The sequence below is a fragment of the Onthophagus taurus genome, unplaced genomic scaffold (assembly GCF_036711975.1).
Source record: "Onthophagus taurus isolate NC unplaced genomic scaffold, IU_Otau_3.0 ScKx7SY_15, whole genome shotgun sequence".
NCBI classification, from domain to species: Eukaryota; Metazoa; Arthropoda; class Insecta; order Coleoptera; family Scarabaeidae; genus Onthophagus; species Onthophagus taurus.
The window spans coordinates 3,534,834-3,561,273 of NW_027248940.1; the positions used below are offsets into that span (position 1 = coordinate 3,534,834).

Below are 26,440 nucleotides of genomic sequence, written 5' to 3' on the forward strand. Positions count from 1 at the left end.
ATGCATCTGCGAAGCGGCGAACGGCCGCCGCGCCATCTACCGGGGAGAAAAACCGCGCCGGCCAGAATGCGAATTTACAACCTGCCGTTTCGTAGAAGACGCTTCTCGCTCTGATCTTGGCTATTGGAATTTTCTTCTTTTCCAGGAAGCATATTAAACCACATTTATTATAATTTTTTTCAATCAAGAGAATATCTTCATAAAAAGATACTTTTGCCAAGCTGTTTTCGAAACGATTCCATCTTAACGTCAAATTGACTCTACTGAAAAGTTTATATTTACAGCTGATGATTCCCTCTTTAAAACGATATATAATGTGTAATGTGTTGGATTATAAAAACATTTAGAAAAAAAATCACGAGGTTTTCTAAATTTTTCGTGTTAATGTTAAATTGACTAAAAGCAAGTTGAAACTCAAAAATATATGGAAGGGTTATTTATGATAAATAAGGAATGTAATTGGTCTCAAATTAAAGCTGATGATTTCTTCTTTAAGATGATGTATGATACACGTTGGGTTGTATTATAAAAATAATTAGAAAAAAAATCGCGAAATTTTCTAAATTTTTCATCGTATTGTCAAATTGATTATTTGCAGGTTGAGACTCAAAAAATCGTGGAAGGGTTATTTATGATAAATAAGAAATGTAATTAGTCTCAAATTAAAGCTGATGATTTCTTCTTTAAGATGGTGTATAATACATATTGGGTTGTATCATAAAAATAATTAGAAAAAAAATCGCGAAGTTATCGAAATTTTTCATCATAATGTCAAATTGATTAAGTGATGCAGGTTGAGACTCAAAAAAGCGTGGAAGGGTTATTTATGATAAATAAGAAATGTAATTGCTCTCAAATTAAAGCTGATGATTTCTTCTTTAAGATGATGTATAAAACATATTAGGTTGTATTATAAAAATAATTATAAAAAAAATCGCGAAGTTTTCTAAATTTTTCATCTTAATGTCAAATTGATTAAGTGAAGGTTGAGACTCAAAAAATCGTGGAAGGGTTATTTATGGTAATTCTGAAATGTAATTGGTCTCAAAGTAAAGCTGATGATTTCTTCTTTAAGATGATGTATAATACATATTAGGTTGTATTATACAAATATTTAGAAACAAAATCGCGAAGTTTTCTAAATTTTTCATCTTAATGTCAAATTGATTAAGTGCAGGTTGAAATTCAAAAAATCGTGGAAGGGTTATTTATGATAACTAAGAAATGTAATTGGTCTCAAATTAAAGCTGATGATTTCTTCTTTAAGATGATGTATAATACATATTAGGTTGTATTATAAAAATAATTAGAAAAAAAATCGCGAAGTTTTCTAAATTTTTCATCTTAATGTCAAATTGATTAAGTGCAGGTTGAAATTCAAAAAATCGTGGAAGGGTTATTTATGATAACTAAGAAATGTAATTGGTCTCAAATTAAAGCTGATGATTTCTTCTTTAAGATGATGTATAAAACATATTGGGTTGTATTATAAAAATAATTAGAAACAAAATCGCGAAGTTATCGAAATTTTTCATCATAATGTCAAATTGGTTAAGTGCAGGTTGAGACTCAAAAAATCGTGGAAGGGTTATTTATGATAAATAAGAAATGTAATTGGTCTCAAATTAATGCTGATGATTTCTTCTTTAAGATGATGTATAAAACATATTGGGTTGTATTATAAAAATAATTAGAAAAAAAATCGTGAATTTATCGAAATTTTTCATCGTAGTATCAAATTGATTAAGTGCAAGTTAATACTCAAATAATCGTGGAAGGGTTATTTACGAAAATTAAGAAATGTAATTGGTCTCAGATAAAAGCTGATGATTCCTTCTTTAAAATGATGTATAATACATATTGGGTTGTATTATAAAAATAATTAGAAAAAAAATCGCGAAGTTTTCTAAATTTTTCATCGATATGTCAAATTGATTATATGCAGGTTGAAACTAAAAAAATCGTGGAAAGGTTATTTATGGTAATTAAGAAATGTAATTGGTCTCAAACTAAAGCTGATGATTTCCTCTTTAAGATGATGTATAATATATATTGGATTGTATTATAAAAATTTTAAGAAAAATAATGGGGAAGTTGTCTAAATTTTTCAACTTAATGCACTGAAAGAAATAGATTGTACTTATCGTATTATAGAAAAAATATTATACATGCAGCAATTCATTGTATTATATTCATTATATTTATTGTACTGAATACAATCTCGTCTCGCTGTCACTTTTTGTAGCAAAGTATTATACCTTATAGCATATTTTTAATGCATAGTACAATCCATTTCTCTTAGTGTGCCGAACAAATTAAAAAATTTAAATTTGATTTAAAAAAATATCAATGACATCCGCTTTACATGTTTCTATCCTACAGGATCATCTTCAGAAGCGTTGTCATTATGAAAAGTTTAAACAAGTCGTAAACTTTAGCACATCAAATTCCGATTTTTAATGTAAAATATAAATGTTAAAATTAATTGCTAAAATTTACGGCATGTTTGAAATTTCGAACGCCAACTTTTCATAATGACAACGCTCCTGAAGATGACCCTGTAGAGTCGAAATATGTAAAGTGGGTTTTTATTAACGATAAAACCAGTACGAAAGTACAAGAACTTCAATCATTGATATTTTTCTAAATCAAATTTAAATGTCTTAAAATTACTGGTAAAATAAATTTTATAATCAATATAGATCAAATAGATTAAATGCAGGCCGAAACTCAAAAACTCGTGGAAGGGTTATTTATGGTAATTCTAAAATATAATTGGTCTCAAATTAAAGCTGATGATTTCTTCTTTAAGGTGATGTATAATACATATTGGGTTGTATTATAAAAATATTTAGAAATAAAAAGTTTTTTAAATTTTTCATCTTAATGTTAAATTGATTAAATGCAGGTTGAAACTCAAATAATCGTGGAAGGGTTATTTATGGGAATTAAGAAATATAATTAGTCTCAAATAAAAGCAGATGATTCCTTCTTTAAGATGATGTATAATACATGTTGGGTTGTATTAATAAAATAATTAGAAAAATAATCGCGAAGTTTTCTAAATTTTTCATCTTAATGTCAAATTGGTTAAGTGCATGTTGAGACTCAAGAAATCATGGAAAGGTTATTTATAGTAATTCTGAAATCTAATTGGTCTCAAATTAAAGCTGATGATTTCTTCTTTAAAATGATGTATAATGTATAAAAGGTTGTGTCATAAAAATAATTAGAAAAAAAATCGCGAAGTTTCCTAAATTTTTTATGGTAATGTAAAATTGATTAAATGCAGGTTGAAACTCAAGAAATCGTGGAAGGGTTAATTATTGTAACTAAGAAATGTAATTGGTCTCAAATTAAAGCTGATGATTTCTTCTTTAAGATGATGTATAAAACATATTGGGTTGTATTATAAAAATAATTAAAAAAAAAATCGCGAACTTTCCTAAATTTTTCATCGTAATGTAAAATTGATTAAATGCAGGTTGAAATTCAAAAAATCGTGGAAGGGTTATTTATTGTAATTAAGAAGTGTAATTGATTTCAAATTAAAGGTAATGCTTTCTTCTTTAAAATGATGTATAATACATGTTGGGTTGTATTGTAAAAATAATTAGAAAAAAAATCGCGAAGTTTTCTAAATTTTTAATCTTAATCTTAAATTGATTAAATGCAGGTTAAAACTCAAAAAATCGTGGAAGGGGTATTTATGGTATATAAGAAATGTAATTGGTCTCAAATTACAGCTGATGATTTCTTCTTTAAGATGATGTATAAAACATATTGGGTTGTATTATAAAAATAAATAGAAAAAAAATCGTGAAGTTTTCTAAATTTTTAATCTTAATCTTAAATTGATTAAATGCAGGTTGAAACTCAAAAAATCGTGGAAGGGGTATTTATGGTAATTCTGAAATGTAATTGGTCTCAAATTAAAGCTGATGATTTCTTCTTTAATATGAGGTATAAAACATATTGGGTTGTATTATAAAAATAATTAGAAAAAAAATCGAGAAGTTTTCTAAATTTTTAATCTTAATCCTAAATTGATTAAATGCAGGTTGAAACTCAAAAAATCGTGGAAGGGTTATTTATTGTAATTAAGAAGTGTAATTGATTTCAAATTAAAGGTAATACTTTCTTCTTTAAAATGATGTATAATACATGTTGGGTTGTATTGTAAAAATAATTAGAAAAAAAATCGTGAAGTTTTCTAAATTTTTCATCGTAATGTCAAATTGACTAAGTGTAGGTTGAAACTCAAATAATCGTAGAAGGGTTATTTATGGTAATTAAGAAATGTAATTGGTCTCAAATTAAAGCTGATGATTTCTTCTTTAAGATGATGTATAAAACATATTGGGTTGTATTATAAAAATAAATAGAAAAAAAATCGCGAAGTTTTCTAAATTTTTAATCTTAATCTTAAATTGATTAAATGCAGGTTGAAACTCAAAAAATCGTGGAAGGGGTATTTATGGTAATTCTGAAATGTAATTGGTCTCAAATTAAAGCTGATGATTTCTTCTTTAATATGAGGTATAAAACATATTGGGTTGTATTATAAAAATAATTAGAAAAAAAATCGCGAAGTTTTCTAAATTTTTAATCTTAATCTTAAATTGATTAAATGCAGGTTGAAACTCAAAAAATCGTGGAAGGGTTATTTATTGTAATTAAGAAGTGTAATTGATTTCAAATTAAAGGTAATACTTTCTTCTTTAAAATGATGTATAATACATGTTGGGTTGTATTGTAAAAATAATTAGAAAAAAAATCGCGAAGTTTTCTAAATTTTTCATCGTAATGTCAAATTGATTAAGTGTAGGTTGAAACTCAAATAATCGTAGAAGGGTTATTTATGGTAATTAAGAAATGTAATTGGTATCAAATTAAAGCTGATGATTTCTTCTTTAAGATGGTGTATAATACATGTTGGGTTGTATTATAAAAATATTAAGAAAGAAAACCGCGAAGTTTCTAAAATTTTCATCTTAATGTTAAAGTGATGAAATGCAGGTTAAAATTTAAAAAATCGTAGAAGGTTTAATTATGGTAACTAAAAAATGTAATTGGTCTCAAACTAAAGCTGATGATTCCTACTTTAAGATTATGTATAATACATGTTGGGTTATATTATAAAAATAAACAAACAAAAAATCGCGAAGTTTTCGAAATTTTTCATTTTAATGTCAAATTGATTAAATGCAGGTTGAAACTCAAAAAATCGTGGAAGGGGTATTTATGATAAGGAAGAAATGTAATTGGTCTTAAATTTAAGCTGATGATTTCTTCTTTAAGATGATGTATAATACATATTGGGTTGTATTATAAAAATAAATAGAAAAAAAATCGCGAAGTTTTCCAAATTTTTCATCTTAATGTCAAATTGATTAAATGCAGGTTAAAACTCATATAATCGGGTTATTTATGGTAATTAGAAAATATAATTGGTTTCAAATTAAAGCTGATGATTTCTTCTTTAAGATGATACACAACAGTGTGCATGAATGGGTGGCCTATCTCTAGTTCCTCTAGTTTTTTCTAGTTTTTAAGCCTGTTAACTTTGTAACTGTTTATTTAGTTGGACGAATACGTTACATACAAATGGAGAGTTATAGGCACCTTTTTTGTTTTCTTTTCTTGGTTTTTAAGTTTATTCATTGATTTCATATAATCTATTTTTATTTTTATTTTTGGGTAAAGTTTAAGCAATGTTTGACACTGAACTTCGCCCTTTTGTACCCTTCTCAAACCTTTTTATTTATTTTTCTCGTTTCATTTTTCAGACATTTATTATTATTATTATTATTATTAACACATATTAGGTTGTATCTTAATGTCAAATTGATTAAAATGCAAATTATGGTGACTAAGAAATGTAATTGTAAGAAACGTTTCGTTTTCGTAAAACCATCATCAGGAGAAAATTTCTAGATGTGTCGTGTCATTTTTCATAAAAAGTTGCCTTAAGAATGTTTTTTCAGATTCACGAAAAAACGAAAAATAAAGAAGTTATAGGCAAAAAACGAAAAAGTCATTTTTTTTGTTTTTCGGCCATATTTTAAAAACTAAAACGGCTAGATCCAAAAACTTAGTTGAAAAATGATGAGCTCTAAGATACGCAACTTTACCCCCATTTAACCATTTCTGTATCTCTTATGGTTTCTGAGATCCCAAAGGTGGGGTTCGAATTTGAATTACTCTTATATATTGTAATTGAATTGGTTTTAAACGATTTTAAAATGATGATAAACAAATAGAATAGTTTTCACCTAAATCAGAAATGAATCATTTCTCGAATAGTAGTTAATGTGGTACGACCCGTACGAAGCGTAGTGTATACACAGCTAGAACAAAACAGGAGCAAAACGTCGAAAAAGGAAACGGCTTGCACAGTTATAAGACGAGGTCGCAACTACGTCGTCGACTTTTCCCACGTTTTAGATTTCGCGCACCTCGGATATTGGTAATTACGCGTGTATAGAGTGCGGCTGGACGAAATTATGAAAAAAAAGGCAAAAAAGAATTGAGGCAAAAAGAAAGTAACATCTGTATGTATAGATGCAGACGTCGGTCGTATCGTTCTGCATCTTGTTCTACTTCCTCGAGGCTTAACGAACATTCCATATCATGATTTTTAAAGGACATATACAAGCGTGCGGAGAGGCGAGGTGGTTATGCATGAATCTTTGTCTGTATTCAGCGGTTGAAATAATGGATCGTTTTCCCAAAGGAGTAGTTTGGGCGGTCGACTAACATAAGTTTAATTTAAAACATCGGGAATGATTTCGCAGAGTGAATTTTTGCTTAGTAGACCATACTACTAATAATAAAACCGAAAATATATCCATCGGCAAAGTAACGCGTAAAAATAGAACCGGGCTCGAAAAATAAACATCTTCCGCCCGTATTTGCGTTAGGACTCTAAAATATCGCCTCGCCTTAAATTTCCCGCAGCCATCTTTTTCGGCCGACCAGCGGCAGGATTTTCTATTAAGAGGTCCGCCCATTTTTCCGTTTACTTTAGACCGTTGGAAAAAAGAGCGTAAAAAATCTTTGCCCGTGCCAAAATCTATTTTGAATACTTTTCCGTTCGCAGCGTTACCAGAAAAAACTTTTTGTACTTTTGCCAAAACCAAAAAACAAAATACTTCTTTTAACTTTTTCAACATTTTCAATCTCAAAATCGTTTCAATTCGCTTTTATTGATTTAATCGCATCTCGAACAGATATCGATGCGCATTAAACGACTCGATTAACGCGATGTAAAGACACCTGTCCGTTTGTAAAACGCGTAATCGACAGCTGATTCAGCAGATATTTTTTATAAATAGACATTCTCGGATGTAATTCTAATTATTTTTATAATACAACTCAATGTGTAAAGTATATAATCTTAAAGAAGGGATCATCACCTTTAAATTGAGAGCAATGAGTTTTAGTGTGCATTTTTGCAATTTAAGATTTAGGTGAAAATATGAAGACAACTGCGCAATTTGTTTTCAAATTATTTTTATAACACAACCCAATATGTCTTAAAGAATGAATCATCAGCTTTAATTCGAGACCAATTACGTTTTTTAATTACCATAAATAACCCTTCCATGATTTTTTGAGTTTTAGCCTGTATTTAATCAATTTGACTTTAAGATAAAAAATTTAGAAAACTTGGGATGATTTTTTCTAAATATTTTTATGATACAACCCAACATGTATTATACATCATCTTAAAGAAGGAATCATCAGCTTTAATTTGGGACCCATTACGTTTCTTGATTATCATAAATAATCCTTCCATGATTTTTTGAGTTTCAAAATGTATTTAATCAATTTGGCATTAAGCTGAAAAATTAAGAAAATTTCGTGTTTTTTTTTCTAAATATTTTTATAATACAACCCAATATGTTTTATACCTCATCTTAAAGAAGAAATCATCAGCTTTAATTTGAGACCAATTACATTTCCTAATAACCATAAATAACCCTTCCATGATTTTTTGAGTTTCAACCTGAATTATTCAATTTGATATTAGAATGAAAAATTTAGTAAACTTCGCGATTTCTTTTCTAAATATTTTTATAATACTACTTAATATGTATTATACATCATCTTAAAAAAGAAATCATCAGCTTTAATTTGAGACCAATTACATTTCTTTATTACCATAAATAACCTTTCCAGGATTTTTTGAGTTTCAACCTGCATTTAATCAATTTGACATTTCGATAAAAAATTTAGAAAACTTCGCGATTTCTTTTCTAAATATTTTTATAATACAACCCAATATGTATTATACATCACCTTAAAGAAGAAATCATCAGCTTTAAATTGAGACCAATTACATTTTTTAATTATTATAAATAACCCTTCCACGATTTTTTGACTTTCCACCTGCATATAATCAATTTGACATTAAGATGAAAAATTTAGAAAGCTTCGCGATTTTTTATCTAATTATTTTTATAATACAACCCAATATCTATTATATATCATCTTAAAGAAGGAATCATAAGCTTTAATTTGAGACCAATTACATTTTTTAATTATTATAAATAACCCTTCCACGATTTTTTGAGTTTCAACCTGCATATAATCAATTTGACATTTCGATGAAAAATTTAGAAAACTTTGCGATTTCTTTTCTAATTATTTTTATAATACAACCCAACATATTTTATACATCATCTTAAAGAAGAAATAATCAGCTTTAATTTAAGACCAATTACATTTCTTACTTACCATAAATAACCCTTCCACGATTTTTTGAGTTTCAACCAGCATTTAATCATTTTGACATTCAGATGAAAAATTTAGAAAACTTCGCGATTTCTTTTCTAAATATTTTTATAATACAACCCAATATGTATTATACATCACCTTAAAGAAGAAATCATCAGCTTTAAATTGAGACCAATTACATTTTTTAATTATTATAAATAACCCTTCCACGATTTTTTGACTTTCCACCTGCATATAATCAATTTGACATTAAGATGAAAAATTTAGAAAGCTTCGCGATTTTTTATCTAATTATTTTTATAATACAACCCAATATCTATTATATATCATCTTAAAGAAGGAATCATAAGCTTTAATTTGAGACCAATTACATTTTTTAATTATTATAAATAACCCTTCCACGATTTTTTGAGTTTCAACCTGCATATAATCAATTTGACATTTCGATGAAAAATTTAGAAAACTTTGCGATTTCTTTTCTAATTATTTTTATAATACAACCCAACATATTTTATACATCATCTTAAAGAAGAAATAATCAGCTTTAATTTAAGACCAATTACATTTCTTACTTACCATAAATAACCCTTCCACGATTTTTTGAGTTTCAACCAGCATTTAATCATTTTGACATTCAGATGAAAAATTTAGAAAATTTCGCGATTTGTTTTCTAAATATTTTTAAAATACAACCCAATATGTATTATACATCATCTTAAAGAAGAAATCATCAGCCTTAATTTGAGACCAATTACATTTTTTAATTATTATAAATAACCCTTCCACGATTTTTTGACTTTCCACCTGCATATAATCAATTTGACATTTCGATGAAAAATTTAGAAAACTTCGCGATTTTTTATCTAATTATTTTTATAATACAACCCAACATATTTTATACAGCACCTTAAAGAAGAAATCATCAGCTTTAATTTGAGACCAATTTCATTTCTTAATTACCATAAATAACCTTTCCACGATTTTTTGAGTTTCAACTTGCATATAATCATTTGGACATTAAAATGAAAAATGTTGAAAACTATGACTTTTTTTACAAATATTTTTATAATACAACCCAACATGTATTATACATCATCTTAAAGAAGAAATCATCAGCTTTAATTTGAGACCAATGTCATTTCTTAATTACCATAAATAACCTTTCCACGATTTTTTAAGTTTCAACCTGCATATAATCAATTTGACATTTCGATGAAAAATTTAGAAAACTTCGCGATTTCTTTTCTAAATATTTTTATAATACAACCCAATATGTATTATATATCGTCTTAAAGAAGAAATCATCAGCTTTAATTTGAGACCAATTACATTTCCTAATAACCATAAATAACCCTTCCATGATTTTTTGAGTTTCAACCTGAATTATTCAATTTGACATTAGAATGAAAAATTTAGTAAACTTCGTAATTTCTTTTCTAAATATTTTTATAATACAACCCAATATCTATTATACATCATCTTAAAGAAGGAATCATAAGCTTTAATTTGAGGCCAATTACATTTTTAAATTATTATAAATAACCCTTCCACGATTTTTGGACTTTTTACCTGCATATAATCAATTTGACATTTCGATGAAAAATTTAGAAAACTTCACGATTTTTTTTCTAATTATTTTTATAATACAACCCAACATATTTTATACATCGTCTTAAAGAAGAAATCATCAGCTTTAATTTGAGACCAATGTCATTTCTTAATTACCATAAATAACCTTTCCACGATTTTTTGAGTTTCAACCTGCATATAATCAATTTGACATTTCGATGAAAAATTTAGAAAACTTCGCGATTTCTTTTCTAAATATTTTTATAATACAACCCAATATGTATTATACATCACCTTAAAGAAGAAATCATCAGCTTTAATTTGAGACCAATTACATTTTTTAATTATTATAAATAACCCTTCCACGATTTTTTGACTTTCCACCTGCATATAATCAATTTGACATTAAGACGAAAAATTTAGAAAACTTCGCAATTTTTTTTCTAAATATTTTTATAATACAACCCAATATGTATTATATATCGTCTTAAAGAAGAAATCATCAGCTTTAATTTGAGACCAATTACATTTCCTAATAACCATAAATAACCCTTCCATGATTTTTTGAGTTTCAACCTGAATTATTCAATTTGACATTAGGATGAAAAATTTAGTAAACTTCGTAATTTCTTTTCTAAATATTTTTATAATACAACCCAATATCTATTATACATCATCTTAAAGAAGGAATCATAAGCTTTAATTTGAGACCAATTACATTTTTTAATTATTATAAATAACCCTTCCACGATTTTTTGACTTTCTACCTGCATATATTCAATTGGACATTAAGATGAAAAATTTAGAAAACTTCGCGATTTTTTTTTTTAATATTTTTATAATACAACCCAACATGTATTATATGTCATCTGAAAGAAGAAATTATCAGCTTTAATTTGGGACCAATTACATTTTTTAATTACTATAACTAACCCTTCCACGATTTTTTGAGTTTCAACCAGCATTTAATCATTTTGACATTAAGATGAAAAATTTAGAAAACTTCGCGATTTTTTTTCTAAATATTTTTATAACAGAACCCAATATGTATTATATATCATCTTAAAGAAGGAATCATCAGCTTTAATTTAAGATCAATTACATTTCTTAGTTACCATAATTAACCCTTCCACGATTTTTTAAGTTTCAACCTGCATATAATCAATTTGACATTTCGATGAAAAATTTAGAAAACTTCGCGTTTTTTTTTCTAAATATTTTTATAATACAACCCAATATGTATTATATATCATCTTAAAGAAGGAATCATCAGCTTTAATTTGGGACCAATTATATTTCTTAATTACTGTAAATAACCCTTCCACGATTTTTTGTTTCAACCTAAATTTAATCAATTTGACATAAGATGAAAAATTTAGAAAAGTTCGCGATTTTTTTTCTAATTATTTTTATAATATAACCTAATATGTATTATACATCATCTTAAAGAAGAAATCATGAGCTTTAATTTGAAACCAATAACATTTCTTAATTACCATAATTAACCCATCCACGATTTTTTGAGTTTCAACCTGCATTTCATCACTTTAACGTTAAGATGAAAAATTTAGAAAACTTCGCGATTTCTTTTCTAAATATTTTTATAATACAACCCAATATGTATTACACATCATCTTAAAGAAGAAATCATCAGCTTTAATTTGGGACCAATTACACTTCTTAATTACCATAAATAACACTTCCACGATTTTTTGAGTTTCAACCTGCATTTAATCTATTTGATCAATATTAATTATAAAATTCATTTTACCAGTAATTTTAAGAAATTGAAGTTTTTGTACTTTCGTACTGGTTTTATTGTTAATAAAAATCCACTTTACATGTTTCGACTCTACGGGGTCATCTTCAGGAGCGTTGTTATTATGAAGAGTTGGCGTTCGAAATTTCAAACATGCCGTAAATTTTAGCACATTTATTTTAGACATTGTTATTATTTATAACTTTATAATTTATTTATTTAATTTATAACTTTTACTTTTTTATAATTAAGTTTAACATTTATATTTTACATTAAAAATCTTTATTTGACGAGTTGAACGCCAACTATTTGTAATGACTACGTTGCTGAAGATGACGTGTAGGGCCGAAACATGTAAAGCGGATTTCATCGATATTTTTCTAAATCATTTAGTTGAAAATTTTAGAAGACTTCTTTTATAAGCTTTACACGAATTTTTGAATTTTGGCCAATTTGATATTTAAGTTTAAAGAAAGAAAATTTAAAAAAACACAAAAATATCATTTATATTCTATATAAGTACATAGATCCAATCGATAATATCGAATCCCAACGGTGTAGTATCGAGGCAATCGATCTGTGAGCAGAAACGCGATTTGCTTGGCTATTATTAGTTGCTGGGCTTTAGCATCAAACCGAACGGGAAAAAGCTCTAGCGAGACATTAATTACTTTTCTACGGAAATGAAACGTGATATTTTTACGACTTTACACCACACTCGTAAAATTCTTACCTCCCAAATATCCATTTACCTAAAATTGAATAAATTCTTAACAAATTAAAAAAAAAAATTTTAAATCAAACGAAACATTAACATCATAAGAACCTAGACTCCCGAAATATTCTAACCAATGAGCTCTAAGATTTTTTTTCGGCGGTGTGGGGCCCGCTTTTTTATATTCGGAGGCGGAGCCGCTCGCATTCCACATAGACCAGTAACGAGTCGAAATTTTTTTCTTTCATCGACCAATAGAAACGAGAAAAAATTTATTCCTATCAAATACAAGAAGAGGAGTTCTAAAGCATTTTCTGAACAAAACTCTTTTTAAAAAGAGGTGTTTTCTAAAAGAGTTCCAAAAGAGATATAAAATAGAAAAAGCTTAATTAATTAAAAGTTACTATACAAAGACAAAAAAATTCGTTGGAATGAAAATTCAGAAAATTCAAAGACTTTAAAATGTGGAAAAAGCTGATTGGTGCGAGTCAAAACGGTTTTAATTGATTAAAAATATCTCTAACATACATAACAAAGATGAAAGTATTAGAAGAACGATTTTGGCTTGCTAAAAAAGTGTATTAATGACACTAGGAAATAAAAAAAGCTTATTGGTGTGTGTCAAAATGTTACTAAATGATTGAAAATACCTTGAGATTATTTAACAATTACCAAAAAAGTCAATAACATTAAATACTATGTTTTCCATATAATTCAAAAACTTCAGAATATGGAAAAAACTGATTGGTGTAAGTCAAAACGGTTCTGTTCAACTAAAAGCACCTCTAGAATACTTAGCAAAGATGAAAAAGTAAAAAAAAAAAACTTTGGTGTTTACTAAAAGAGTTCCTTAAGAGATAGTGAATAGAAAAAGCTGGTTGGTATGTATCGAAATACTACCAAATGAGACTTAACATTTTTTATTATGCTCTTTAGTTTGCTCAGCATCATGTCTGATTTGTCAACCAGCCCCATGTTTTGGGTTTCTCTGTTTCTGGTTCGTGATCCTATCAACTTTTTCCGTATCAACCATTGTTATTCAACATAGTTTCCGTACAAAAGCTCTCAGTTTCGTATTTTTTTGATATTTCTTTCCTGTTCTTTTTTACTGTACCACAAGCATTAGTTGTCAAATAATATTGGACTAGTGCACCAATCTATAATTTATGGTCTTTTCCTATACAGGGTGTTTCTGTAAGTCGTGGCATAATTTTAATCACAAATATTAGAGTCAAAATGGTGACGATTTGTGCAAAAATATTTGGTCTAAACCCATAAATGGGTAAGATGGTTTGTCTTAAAAAGATAAAATTTGGCAAATTGTGCAATGTTATCATAAAAAATCGTTTAAGATCACTTTTGAAAATATGCAACCTCAGGATCAATGCTATACATGTTTAGGTAGTGCTAACGCAGCTTCTAGATGATATTGCAAAAATATGCCCAACCATTTCTAAAAATATGTAAATAATGGTACCTAATCAGAGGTTAGTTTGTACACCCGAACTAGAACAAAACATTTTGGATTTTGTGGCAGATCGTAGTACTACAAGTACTGTTGATAAATAAGAAAACATTTTGGAATATCCAAAAGTACCACTTGTACAGTACAAGAATTAAAAATTGCTGATCATCTATTCCGAGAACTATGACAAAACTGTAGTATGATGGAAAAATGTAGAAAATCTTTTAACTGATGATCATTAATTTAATGACTAAAGAAAATCCAGATTTTACGTTATGTTGGATAATAATTTGACAAATTGTTTTGCTAACGATTTCTTTTCATGGGCGCTTACTTATCTCAAAAACGAGACTGTATCTTTTTGGGAATAAGTCTAAACACATCGAAAATATTTAACAAAATGTTTGAAAATTTCTTAATTTTGAAGGTTCCCATCTTATAGGCATTTATGGGTTTAGACCAAAAATTTTTACACGAATCGTCATCGTTTTGACTCTACTATTTGTGATTAAAATTATGCCACGACTTACAGAAACACCGTGTATATGGTTAAAAAAGCGTTGTGACCACACTTCCAGATATTCCTAAATCGGGAATTTTCTGGATTTTTCACTTAAAGCGTCAGTTCGAATACCCGAATGCGATTCATCAAAATGATGAATGCTTGGCATAAAATTGTACTATTTTAGTTGATGTTGCTTAAGTTAAGTCATTTCAATTTACTCTGCTAACACTTATTAGAGCAAGTATTTGACATAAAATTTTGCTCAAGTGGAACAAAGTTTGTTCGGGTTAGGTTGAAATGATAAGATATTTCATCAAAGCATACACAGTTTTTCAAAAACTTTTTGTGCCATATCTCCATTTGCATAAAAATAAAACATCCTATATCGATTTTGGAATTTATTTTGGATATGCTGTAGGATTTTTCAAAAGCGTTCGATACATTGCATCACAAAACCCTTCTGTTAATTCTGAAATTTTCAAAACTTTCGGAACAAGCTATAAAACTTTTTGAGAGTTATCTGGATCATCAGATAACTCATGTTATGGATACCATGTTAAGGGCAAACTTAGTACTTGTAATAAATAAATAAAATAAATACGTCCTTTTTAGGTCCCCCAATCTGTTAAAAGCCAAAAAAGATTATCATTATCAAGCAAAAAATAAAGCTAGTGCAGTGTAGTCAATAATAAATGAAAATAGAGTCAACGATAAAAGCAATCTAAATAGTAATCTTGATCCGAATGTGCTAAATAGGTTTTTCATTGATATCGTTGAAGGGCTGCCAAGTGGTGTGCTTGATCCCATTCTCATATGTGAATGTGTGGATCGAATGGTAGCGCAATTTCATTTTTCAGAAGTTGGTCCTATTAAAGTACGTGAGCTGCTCTCTTAATTGAAGAGTAGTCCTACAAGTGATGATTTTTCCATCCCAACTTATTTTATAAAGAGGAATGTAGACATGGACGTGCTGCCGTTGGCGAATGTTCTAAATATTGAAAATAGCTAACGTGGTGTTCGTGCATAAAAAAGGAGATACTACAGACTGCTCCAAGGCGTTTTCCAAGGTGTTGATAAAATGGTTTCTTATATAGAGGGAAATAACTTGTTTTGCCCAAATCAATACGGATTTCGAAAGGGTACGTGCACGTCGGATGTTGTTGTCAAGTTCGTTGACATGTCCTTTGATTTTTTTGAAAGGGGTCATCATTGCAATGCAATGTGTTTGGATCTGACATATGAAAAGGAAGATTCTTGGCAAGAAGACAGATAGGATAGGGAGTGCCACAGGGATCTGTTCTGGGCCCGATTTTGTTCCTGATGCATATTAATAACCTACCACAACACTTGACAGCTGATTTGACGTGCCTTTTCGTTGATGATACTTCGCTGTTGGTGACATCTACAGACAGACAGGAACTCATCGTAAGGTCCGAAGAAGTCGAGCTAGAAGCTAAAGAGTAATTCGCCAGCAATAAGCTAAGACTGAATGAAAAAAAGACGCAATCACTCATACTCACCAATAAGAAGTGGTGTTCATATATAGAATACGTTACAAAAAAGTTTGCCACAGCAACCTACCTCATCAGAAGAACAAGGATTATCTCAACGCATGAAACTGCTAGAAAAAAAAACATACTAATATTCTGTAAATTCTTGTAATTGAAGATACTAAACCTGGGTCTACAAAACTGTCTATAACAACCCTCTTGAAATCTTTTGCCGTTAGTCTATTAGGCAGATTTTTTTTATATGCGTTTACCATAGAAGTATCTAAGTAGACACCATTTGTTGCTTTGACGATCTATTTTGTAATCAATCTGCGTTTTAGACTTCTGGCTGCCTAAGAATGACTAAATTCAATGTCTTTTATTAGCATACATATATAGAAGATGGGATCCTAAGTTCTTATAGGAACATTTAGAGATCTATATTTGAAAGTTTAAAGATTTCTTATACAGGGTGTTTCATAATATATGCGCAGGACTTGATAGCTTGTCCAATAATTAGAAAAAAGTTTCTATCAACTTACCGTCTAAAATGCACCATTTTCGAGATACAGGGTGTTGAAATTTAATAAAAAAATTAATTAATTTGCAAATATCTCCGGAACCGTTTATCGTACAGAAAACAGCGTTTATAAGCATTTTCTACTCATAATTTTGTGCGAGAAAAGATTTTCTCCCCAACTTCTACGCCTCTGGAAAAAGTACGGTTTTGAGACTACCCATTTGAACCGTCAATGTTTTCTACGCAAAAAAGGTATTGAAAACAAAGTAGGAAGGAGCAACGTTTGACTATCAAAGACAAGCATTTCGATTTACCACTGCCAACAATAAGACCATCTCTGCATCTTGAAATACAAATAAATCAGCAGACGTTGAGTGTAATAGGCACAATGTATCAACATTTTTTGACAACCTTGAAAAGGTAATGTCGAAACATAATTACACAATGAATCAAATATACATATAATTGTGACGAAACAGGTGTGACTACCGTCCATAAACTACCAAAAATAATTGCTCTGAGTGGTCAAAAGGAAGTGAGAAAACTTTTTCTCGGAAACATTTTAAGGTCCACATGTTAAATGCTGCTCCCCTTGGATTTAGAGGAGCTGCCCAGAAGAGTGGATGGATGACAGCTTCAAATTTTAAGTTATACTTGGAACATATAGTAAATGTTACTCATGTTAATCATGAACGCCATTTAGACTACAATGTAGTAAAATTTTGATAAGAAAATGGCATGGGACTGGTGACATTGGCTCCACACTGCAGCCATAAACTCCAGCCATTAGACGTAAGCTGCTATGATCCATTTAAAACTTATTACAATAAAGCTGCCGATCAGTGGATGTTAAATCATTCGGGACTCCACTTAATATGTATAACATTGCCGAAATTATCTAATATTATATAGGGATTCGAAAGGACAGGAATAGCTCCATTGAACAGATTGTGTTCTTATGTCACAGCTGACCCGTACAATACGAGAAAGTATCAGATGCACCAGAAACACAACCTAAATAATCCAATTTTGAAATAGAAGAATATGTTCAAGATCCACAACCTAGTACCAGTGGAACTGATATACATTCTAAAATATCCGATGTGAATTATTGGTTAACATTTACGGAATTAGCTAATTAAAGAAAAAGAAGTCGACGGTAACAAAAGTATTAGACATTACGTAGAAGAAATAGAAAAGATAGAATGTGGCCAGGTTTATGTTAATTTTTTAAGATTTGAGAATGGCAAGTTTTTCTTTTTGGGCAAAAAAGATGAACATGTCTTGGAAAAAGAAGACGTTGTATGCAAGCTACCGAAGCCCAATCATCATGGTGGGACAGAAAGGGCAAGAAGAAAATTATTCTTTAATTTTGATTTAACCAAATTATTTAAAAAAATAATTAATGTCCCATAGGGTGGTCATTATTGGGACTAATGGTATATTCTGGGACACATGCCTTATTTTTGCCTCTTGTCGTTTTTATACTTAAAAAAAAGCCTGAGATAATAGTTAGTACCTATGATAAACAATAGCATATTTCAATTGCACCCTTTAAATATTAAGTTTCAGTAAATTATCTCACAAAGTTACCTACTTTTCTAATACGTATATTTAACCTTTCAACTACTTCAATAAAAATATACAACAATCTAGTGCTTAATAACAATTAAAACTAGAATTAACATTAGACCTAGAACCATTTGGGTTTAGCCGTCTTAAGAGACGTACGGCTAATCCCAAATCTTTCTAGTTCTAGGTGTAATGTTAGTTCTTATGATAATGCAAGTGTAAAACTATAACTAACACTATACCTAGAACTATATAGAATTGCACGTCTCTAAAGATGGATACGTTCATATGGAGTTGGATAACTTTATACAGTATTCTAGTTCTATAGTCTGCGAGTTGCAGCACTACACCATCCATAGATTTTTACCCCCAGAGAGGACCAACATCAATAGAGCTCGTTCTACCAATATTTTGACTAATTTCGTCTCTAAGAGAGGTTCCCCTTTTCGATCAGAATCATTGATCGGCAAACTATAGCGTGAAACCAATTTGTTTCTAAAGTCTCAACGGGCTGATCCCTTACTCGTGATGCCTACTGATAAGGGTCAGGTGACAGTGGTAATGAATAAATCCCAATACATATCTAAATCTCTCCAACTTTTGGAGGACCCACATACTTACCAGATTTTAAAATCCAATCCAACCTTTGTGATCCAGAGAAAATCAAACTCCATCTGTAAGAGTCTGTTCGATGACTGTTCGATTCTTTGCTAAAGATGACGACTTTGGTTTTTGTTCAGATGTTCCTGGTTTATTGAAAGCAATGGGAGCACAGAAAGAAGTATGATCCAAATGAATGGCGTTTATTTATTTATTCTTCTAAACGTAGCCTAAAACGTGTACTTATGCATAACGGCAATAAACTGGGTTCGATACCGATTGCACATTCAAGTACAGTCAAAGAAGAATATGCTACTGTAGCTTCTGTAATGGATAAAATCAAGTACAACGAAGACAAGTGGCTGATATGTGTAGATCTAAGGATGGTGAATTTTCTTCTTGGACAACAAGGGGACTATACAAAATATAATAAATTTGTGGGACAGCAGAGCTAAGTCTGAGCACTGGGTTAGAAAAGATTAGCCTTCCAAGCAAACTATGGTTCCGGGAAAGCTGAATGTGGTAAATGAACCCCTTGTGTCCAGGGATTGTATAATACTGCCATTTTTACATATCAAACTAGGGCTTATGAAACAATTTGTCAAAGCTCTAAACAAGGATTTAAACACATCGCTAAAAAGTTCCATAACTTGAGCACAGAAAAACTTAAAGCCGGAATTTTTGATGGTCCTCAAATAAGAACGTTGATAAAGGATGAAAACTTTAAGTTACATGAGTGATATTGAAAAAAATGCCTGGAATGAATTCGTTTGGACTGCACAAAATTTTCTGGGAAACAAAAAGGAGGAAAGCTATGCGGAGCATATTCCAGCAGCTTGGATGTAATATGAGCATCAAGGTACACTTCCTCCACAGTCATTTGGACCGTTTCACAGTGGTCGTTTACTCGAGACTAGGGGAACATTTCGGTTTTAAACATGATTTCAAGGTCATTTATACATATATTGATAAATTAATAAATATTATATAAAAATAGCGTTAATATAATAAAAAAAAGTATTTAATGAAATGAATACAGATTTTTTTTAATAAAATGTAAATAAATTTATACTTAGCAATATTAAATAGAAAAATTGTACTTCGATTAGAGGCGTACACATTAAGAAAGGGACGAGAGGATTACAAGAATAACATATTCCAGCAAATACAACTATCAAATTTTATTTCTTTGGGAGTATGAATTTATTAACGAAATTTATACCCAATTATATTAACAATATCTCAGGTTAAATTTGTTGGTTACATAATATTAATAAATTGAACAGAGGATGGTATTTACTCAGAATAACTGCTAGATGTTATTTCATCCGAATCGGAGGATTCTGAATCTTCGCAATCTTCTTGCATTATTGTAGGATCTAATAATAATGCTATTACTTCTTTTTCTATACTTCGAACTTTGTACGCTTTTGCTATATTATTTGATTTAGAAAATGTTGAAATATATGGATCTGAAGAATACATTAACGTATGAAAAAGATCAGTTATGTTTTGCAGGTGCGAAAATTTTCTCGTGTGATGTTCTCTATATTTTCGAAAATCTTTATTACGAGCCTCCAAAGCTTCTTCAGAAAACATCCCTATTGGTAAAATTGCTGACTGGATTATCTCCGCTCCGTGTAATAAGATTTTATGTAAACTGGAAGGCATGTAAAACCAAGGATATAACTGAATGTACAGATTTGCAGTATCTAAAGCGTATTCTTTAAATGCATCGACATTTATTGCATAACCGCAGGATATTGTTTGTAAAACAATTTTAAGCCTCTTGACTAAATTTTCATCCAATCCAGTGATTTTTGCAGTTAATGCATAATTTTCAAAAAAAAACGACTGGTAGTATTGCCGTCATTAGTTGTTCCGTACCCAGGTTTAGTAATATCAATCAATATACCTAATTTTGCCTTCAAATCGTCTTGAATTTTCTTCTTAGTGTTTTCCATTGTTTTCTTGTCAGCTTCATCACGAATTTGCCACTTTTTGATATCAATGCGATATGCAATGTGAAGTAAGCATTCCAAACTCCTGATCCAGGCATGTAGGGAGGAAATCCCATATTCATACGCGTTTTCGTTTTTTGCAAGTTGCTCTAATTTTGCCAAATTGTTCATCACTTTGGGGGTTGCTCCACATATTCCACAGGATTGGGAAGAGGAATCGGTTACTACACCAAATTCAATCAAAATCATTTTAAATACATGATTAACGCTTATTTGTTGTTCATTGCATAATATTATTGTTGGTAATAATGAACTAATTTGGTTTTCTACATCGTTTACAACACGTTTTGTTAATTCGGTTGTTTCTTTTTCAAATAAAATTTGAATCGGCCTGCAAAATCTTGTAGACGAAGGTTTTGGATTCTGCCATACGACTGTTTTATTTTTTGTTGAGTTTACTTGTAAGGGTACTAGGCACACCGAAAACAAAAACGCATCTGATTGTGAAGTTGATACATTTTCAAATTTTTGCTTGTATAAAGAGTGGCCGGAACTTCCATCACATCCCCATTTATAAATAAGCGTTAGTTCATTGCCAATATTTTCAAGATTTTGCAAAATTACTGTATCTATTGACTTTATTAATCTACTGCTTGTGTGATCAGCTAAAAAATGGTAGTGTAACTTTGGCAGACGTTTCGTTAATTGCAATATATTCTTCTTTCGGGTAACATTCTTTCTTGGCTTTTAATAATTTGTCGTAACTAGGGTATATGTTTGCTTGGCGTACCTTTGCTCCAGATTGCATTAATTTGTAGGAATGCTTTGTGAACCCACCATCTATGTACAATGCAAGCGCTTCTTCGGTTGTGTATTTTATTGGTTGGTTCGGTGGTAGGTGAGTGATCTGCAACTTCCTTTACTATTTTAGCACCGTCTCTGCGTCCAGATTTAACTCAGCTTGTTTGTACTGCAAACGATAATTCTTCTTGAGAATGGAGTTCCACTAAGGGTTTCACTTTTCTTCTTTTTGACATTGGCGTTAAATCGGAAAACAATTTGTAAGGACCTCGAGGCTTGCTGGTAGATGGTCCTGGCTGTGACTGTGCATGTAAAATAGTAAATTCTTCAGATCCATCTAACCAATCTGAAAAACGCGACTCGAAAATTGCCAGAGTGCGATTTGATTGCTTCCAGTAACGCGATAATTTGGAGTTGATATTCTTAATTTGCTTATTCCAACTAGCCATATTTTCGATCTCTGAAGGTTCATGTTGCTTCAATTTATCCATGATATAAAGAAAAACCGCAGAATTCTTTTCTTTTAACAATTTTCCGGCCCGCCAAACATCAAATATAGATTTCCTAAGAATGGATATCTTTTCTAAAAAAATCATAAAGTTGTGTTAGGCAAATTATGGCAAATAATTTTCATTGGGCTGACAAACTAAGATGTTTTACAACATAAAACAAAATAATTCGTTCGGGTTCTCGGTGAATCTGATATACTTTATCAACTTTAAAATTGGCTGGGTCGCGGTATTGAAGTCAGTTATAATGACCGATTTCAATAATTATTTTAAAGAAATGAGTCAATCTAATTATCAAACTATAAACTAGATAAGTTGAGTACATACCTATAGGACAATTATCCATGGTCGCAGAACCAGTCACTAAGGTCACCACTTAGGTCACTAATTACCAGTCAACCTAAGGGGCTGGGGATTTTATGATACTACCTGGCCATCAATTGAACATTCTATAAATAGTATTTACAAGAATCATCGTTATTCTTAGAAGTACAATTTGATCGAAATGTTCCCGTAGATTTGAATAAACGACCACTGTGCGTTTCCCTGAAAATCTTGGTGATCTGAGTGAAGAACAAGTTCCATCAAGACATTCGAACTATGGAGGAACGTTACTGGAATGCTCACATGATGGCAGACTATTGTTGGAGCATTAAAAACAGCCCTCGTGAACCAAGTCAAGCAAGAAAATTTTTCTTAATAAAATATAGAACGCGTTTAAATTATTATATCTCAAAAATTGAAGCTGATAGGAACAATCTGCCTTTAGATCTGAAATCAGCACTCAAAGAAAGTATAATATTAGTCATGCAACAAAAATGCTGTTTCCTTGTGTTATGAAACACCCTGTATAACTTGATATTGATGAAATTATTAAAGATTAAGTATTATTTTGATAAATTTTTTTGTTAAGATGTCGCTCATCATTGTTGTCATCGTTTCTCTCGTCGCTATAGTTTCCTTCCTATACAGAATTCCCCCACCCCGAAATTTCTCCTACTATTCCCCTCTCCAAAGCATTCGACTTAAGCAATGAGCGAACGCCTTAGTTCGGCTTATGCAATTCGCACGCCGCCGATCCCCCCCACCACACCATGTCGCCGAGCATTTTCATAGCACACCGCGATCCCAAGTGCGGGCTCGGATCCGCCGAGATGCCAGCGGCTTCCTAATAGTTAAATCATAGATGGCTTTGATAAAATGAGCCCAATAGTCCGCTCGACTGCGACGCGAACGCCGCTGCTTCGGTTAAATCACCTCACTCCTTTTTAATCAGTTACAAAAAAAAAAAAATAAGTTATGATCAAAAAATAATTATTCATTTTTTTTGAATGTTGTTTTGGTGGGTTTCATTTTTGTTTCTTTTTTGTTTCGCGATCGATCTCTTTTGTTATTATTGTGCCTTCGATCACGTGTGTTTTGTTTTAAAGATTTTAGTGGTTTTTTTTATTTTTTTTGAAATGATTATTGCAATGAAACGAAATGAAATGAGTTTGTGACTTATAAATCGTGGATTTTAAGGAAACGTTTTTTTAGGTTTGTATTAATTCTCTTTTTAGTTAAGTTAATTTAGTTAAAAATCTTGAATTGAATTGAATTGGATTGGATTGGATGGGATGTTCACAAATATCTTTTGTAAATATTGGGCCACGGTTGAGATAAAAATAACCTCGACGGTCGTGCCGTATATTTGCACGGCCATTTTGATTTTTAACCCAAAAATTTTTTTATATACACATATAAAAAGAATAACTCCCATAGAAGTTCTTACTCCGCTCGCCTTTTGTACTCTAAGCAACTCTTTGCAAATCTGGTTTCGTTCCTGCATAGAGTACATTAACCTTCGCCTCTCTACACGCTCCCCGTACTTAAGTTTAAAACTTTGAAACGATTCAAACCAAAATTTTTCCTTTTTCAAAATAGATTCGTCCGGTGGCCAAAGACGGTTTTAGCAATTAAATTTTAAATCTCGCGTCTCTAATCAGTAATTAATGTGCCGGATCCATCCGCCACGGACATAAAACGATGAATTTCATTGGATGGACGCTCCGAGGAGAGCTTTTGTTGTTGTTGTACATGTTGGTTATTCTCGACATTGGTGTCGAGAAATATTTGGCCTCTTGAATGAAAGTGTTTTGGACCGAATCCAAGAATATTTAAAAATAAGGACGATTCTTCTTCAATCTTTTTATTAAATTAAACACCTTGAAACGATTCGGCCACAATGAATGGCGAAGGTCATTTTTTTATTAAACACTTCGTCTCGTTACATTGTCAAACCAATATCTCGTTAGGTTCCCCTCGCGCAATTTGACCAGAAAAGAATAAAGCTAAACCAGCGTCGTTCAACGTGTTATCGGGCTTAATGGCCAAACCGCAACCATTAACAGGTAGTAGAAGACGCCGCGGCGCAAAAGAATCTCTTTTTTATTTTATTTTATTTCATTTTATTTCATTTTATTTCCAAATCGAAAAACTTTCTTAGTGTGCATTTCTAGTATATAGAGTTGTGGAGGCTTCTTTCTCTCTTTATTCTACTGAGACGCCTCCGCAGCCGACTGCATTCTTCGAGATGAACGAGTTTGTAAAGTTAAAAATGTGCATTCTAACCACCGGCGGCGGTCGTATAAGATAGTTAAGAAAAAAAATTTAAATATAAACGTACCATTATAATTAATGCAAAAATAACATGTCGAGATCTAATCACTTTCTCTGAAACTCAATCGAATCAAAACGTTAATCGAAATTATTTCAAAACGCAACTTTCTCCATATCGAATTGTTCGAACGATATTATCTCAAAATTTAAAATCGAATTGGCATGAATAATTTGTTATGTGCTGTATCAAGAAATTAAGAATCACTAAATTTGTCAAATTGATTTTCAAAAATCGTATAAAATCGATTTATTGATTAATTTTTTTTAAATTGTTAATAATTAATAGAAGAAAGTGTCTTCTTTTTAGTAAAATAAACCGTTTTTAAAAACATCTTTTAGTTCTTGAGTTACAATCATTCGAATTTCTGTATCATTTTTTGAATTTATTTCTATTAACTTTAAAAAATCGTATAAAATCGATTTATTGATAAATTTCTTTTAAATTGTTAGCAATTAATAGAAGAAAGTGTCTTCTTTTTAGTAAAACAAACCGTTTTTAAAAACACCTTTTAGTTCTTGAGATACAATCATTCGAATTTCTGTATGAATTTTTGAATTTATTTCTATTAACTTTAAAAAATCGTATAAAATTGAGTTATTGATTAATTTTTTTTAAATTGTTAATAATTAATAGAGAAAAGTGTCTTCTTTTTAGTGAAACAAACCGTTTTTAAAAACACCTTTTACTTCTTGAATTACAATCATTCGAATTTCTGTATCAACTTTTGAATTTATTTCTATTAACTTTAAAAAATCGTATAAAATCGATTTATTGATTAATTTTTTTTAAATTGTTAATAATTAATAGAAGAAAGTGCCTTCTTTTTAGTGAAACAAACCGTTTTTAAAAACACCTTTTAGTTCTTGAGATACAATCATTCAAAATTTTTCAATTTATTTCTATTAACTTTAAAAAATCGTATAAAATCGATTTATTGATTATTTTTTTTTTAATTGTTAATAATTAATAGAAGGAAGTGTCTTCTTTTTAGTAAAACAAACCGTTTTTAAAAACACCTTTTAGTTCTTGAGATACAATCATTCGAATTTCTGTATCAATTTTTCAATTTATGTCTATTAACTTTAAAAAATCGTATAAAATCGATTTATTGATTAATTTTTTTTAAATTGTTAATAATTAATAGAAGAAAGTGTCTTCTTTTTAGTAAAACAAACCGTTTTTAAAAACACCTTTTAGTTCTTGAGATACAATCATTCAAAATTTTTCAATTTATTTCTATTAACTTTAAAAAATCGTATAAAATCGATTTATTGATTATTTTTTTTTAAATTGTTAATAATTAATAGAAGGAAGTGTCTTCTTTTTAGTAAAACAAATCGTTTTTAAAAACACCTTTTAGTTCTTGAGTTACAATCATTCGAATTTTTATATCAATTTTTCAGTTTATTTCTATTAACTTTAAAAAATCGTATAAAATCGACTTATTGATGAATTTTTTTTAAATTGTTAATAATTAATAGAAGAAAGTGTCTTCTTTTTAGTAAAATAAACCGTTTTTAAAAACACGTCTTACTTCTTGAGATACAATCATTCGAATTTCTGAATCAATTTT

At 30.0% G+C, this 26,440-nt stretch overlaps 1 protein-coding gene across 10 annotated transcripts in view; it reads left to right on the forward strand.

The window, feature by feature from the left end:
* The window catches only part of LOC111415282 (uncharacterized), a 210,467-nt gene that overhangs the window by 32,810 nt on the left and 151,217 nt on the right, over positions 1 to 26,440 (forward strand). The window contains exon 1 of one of the 10 annotated variants that reach the window (XM_071201003.1): positions 23,315 to 23,744. The exons of the other annotated variants lie outside the window; for them this stretch is intronic. The gene's annotated coding sequence lies outside the window, so the exon portion shown is untranslated. Of the gene's footprint in view, positions 1 to 23,314; positions 23,745 to 26,440 lie in introns of those variants that run through there. 10 annotated transcript variants of the gene reach the window in all.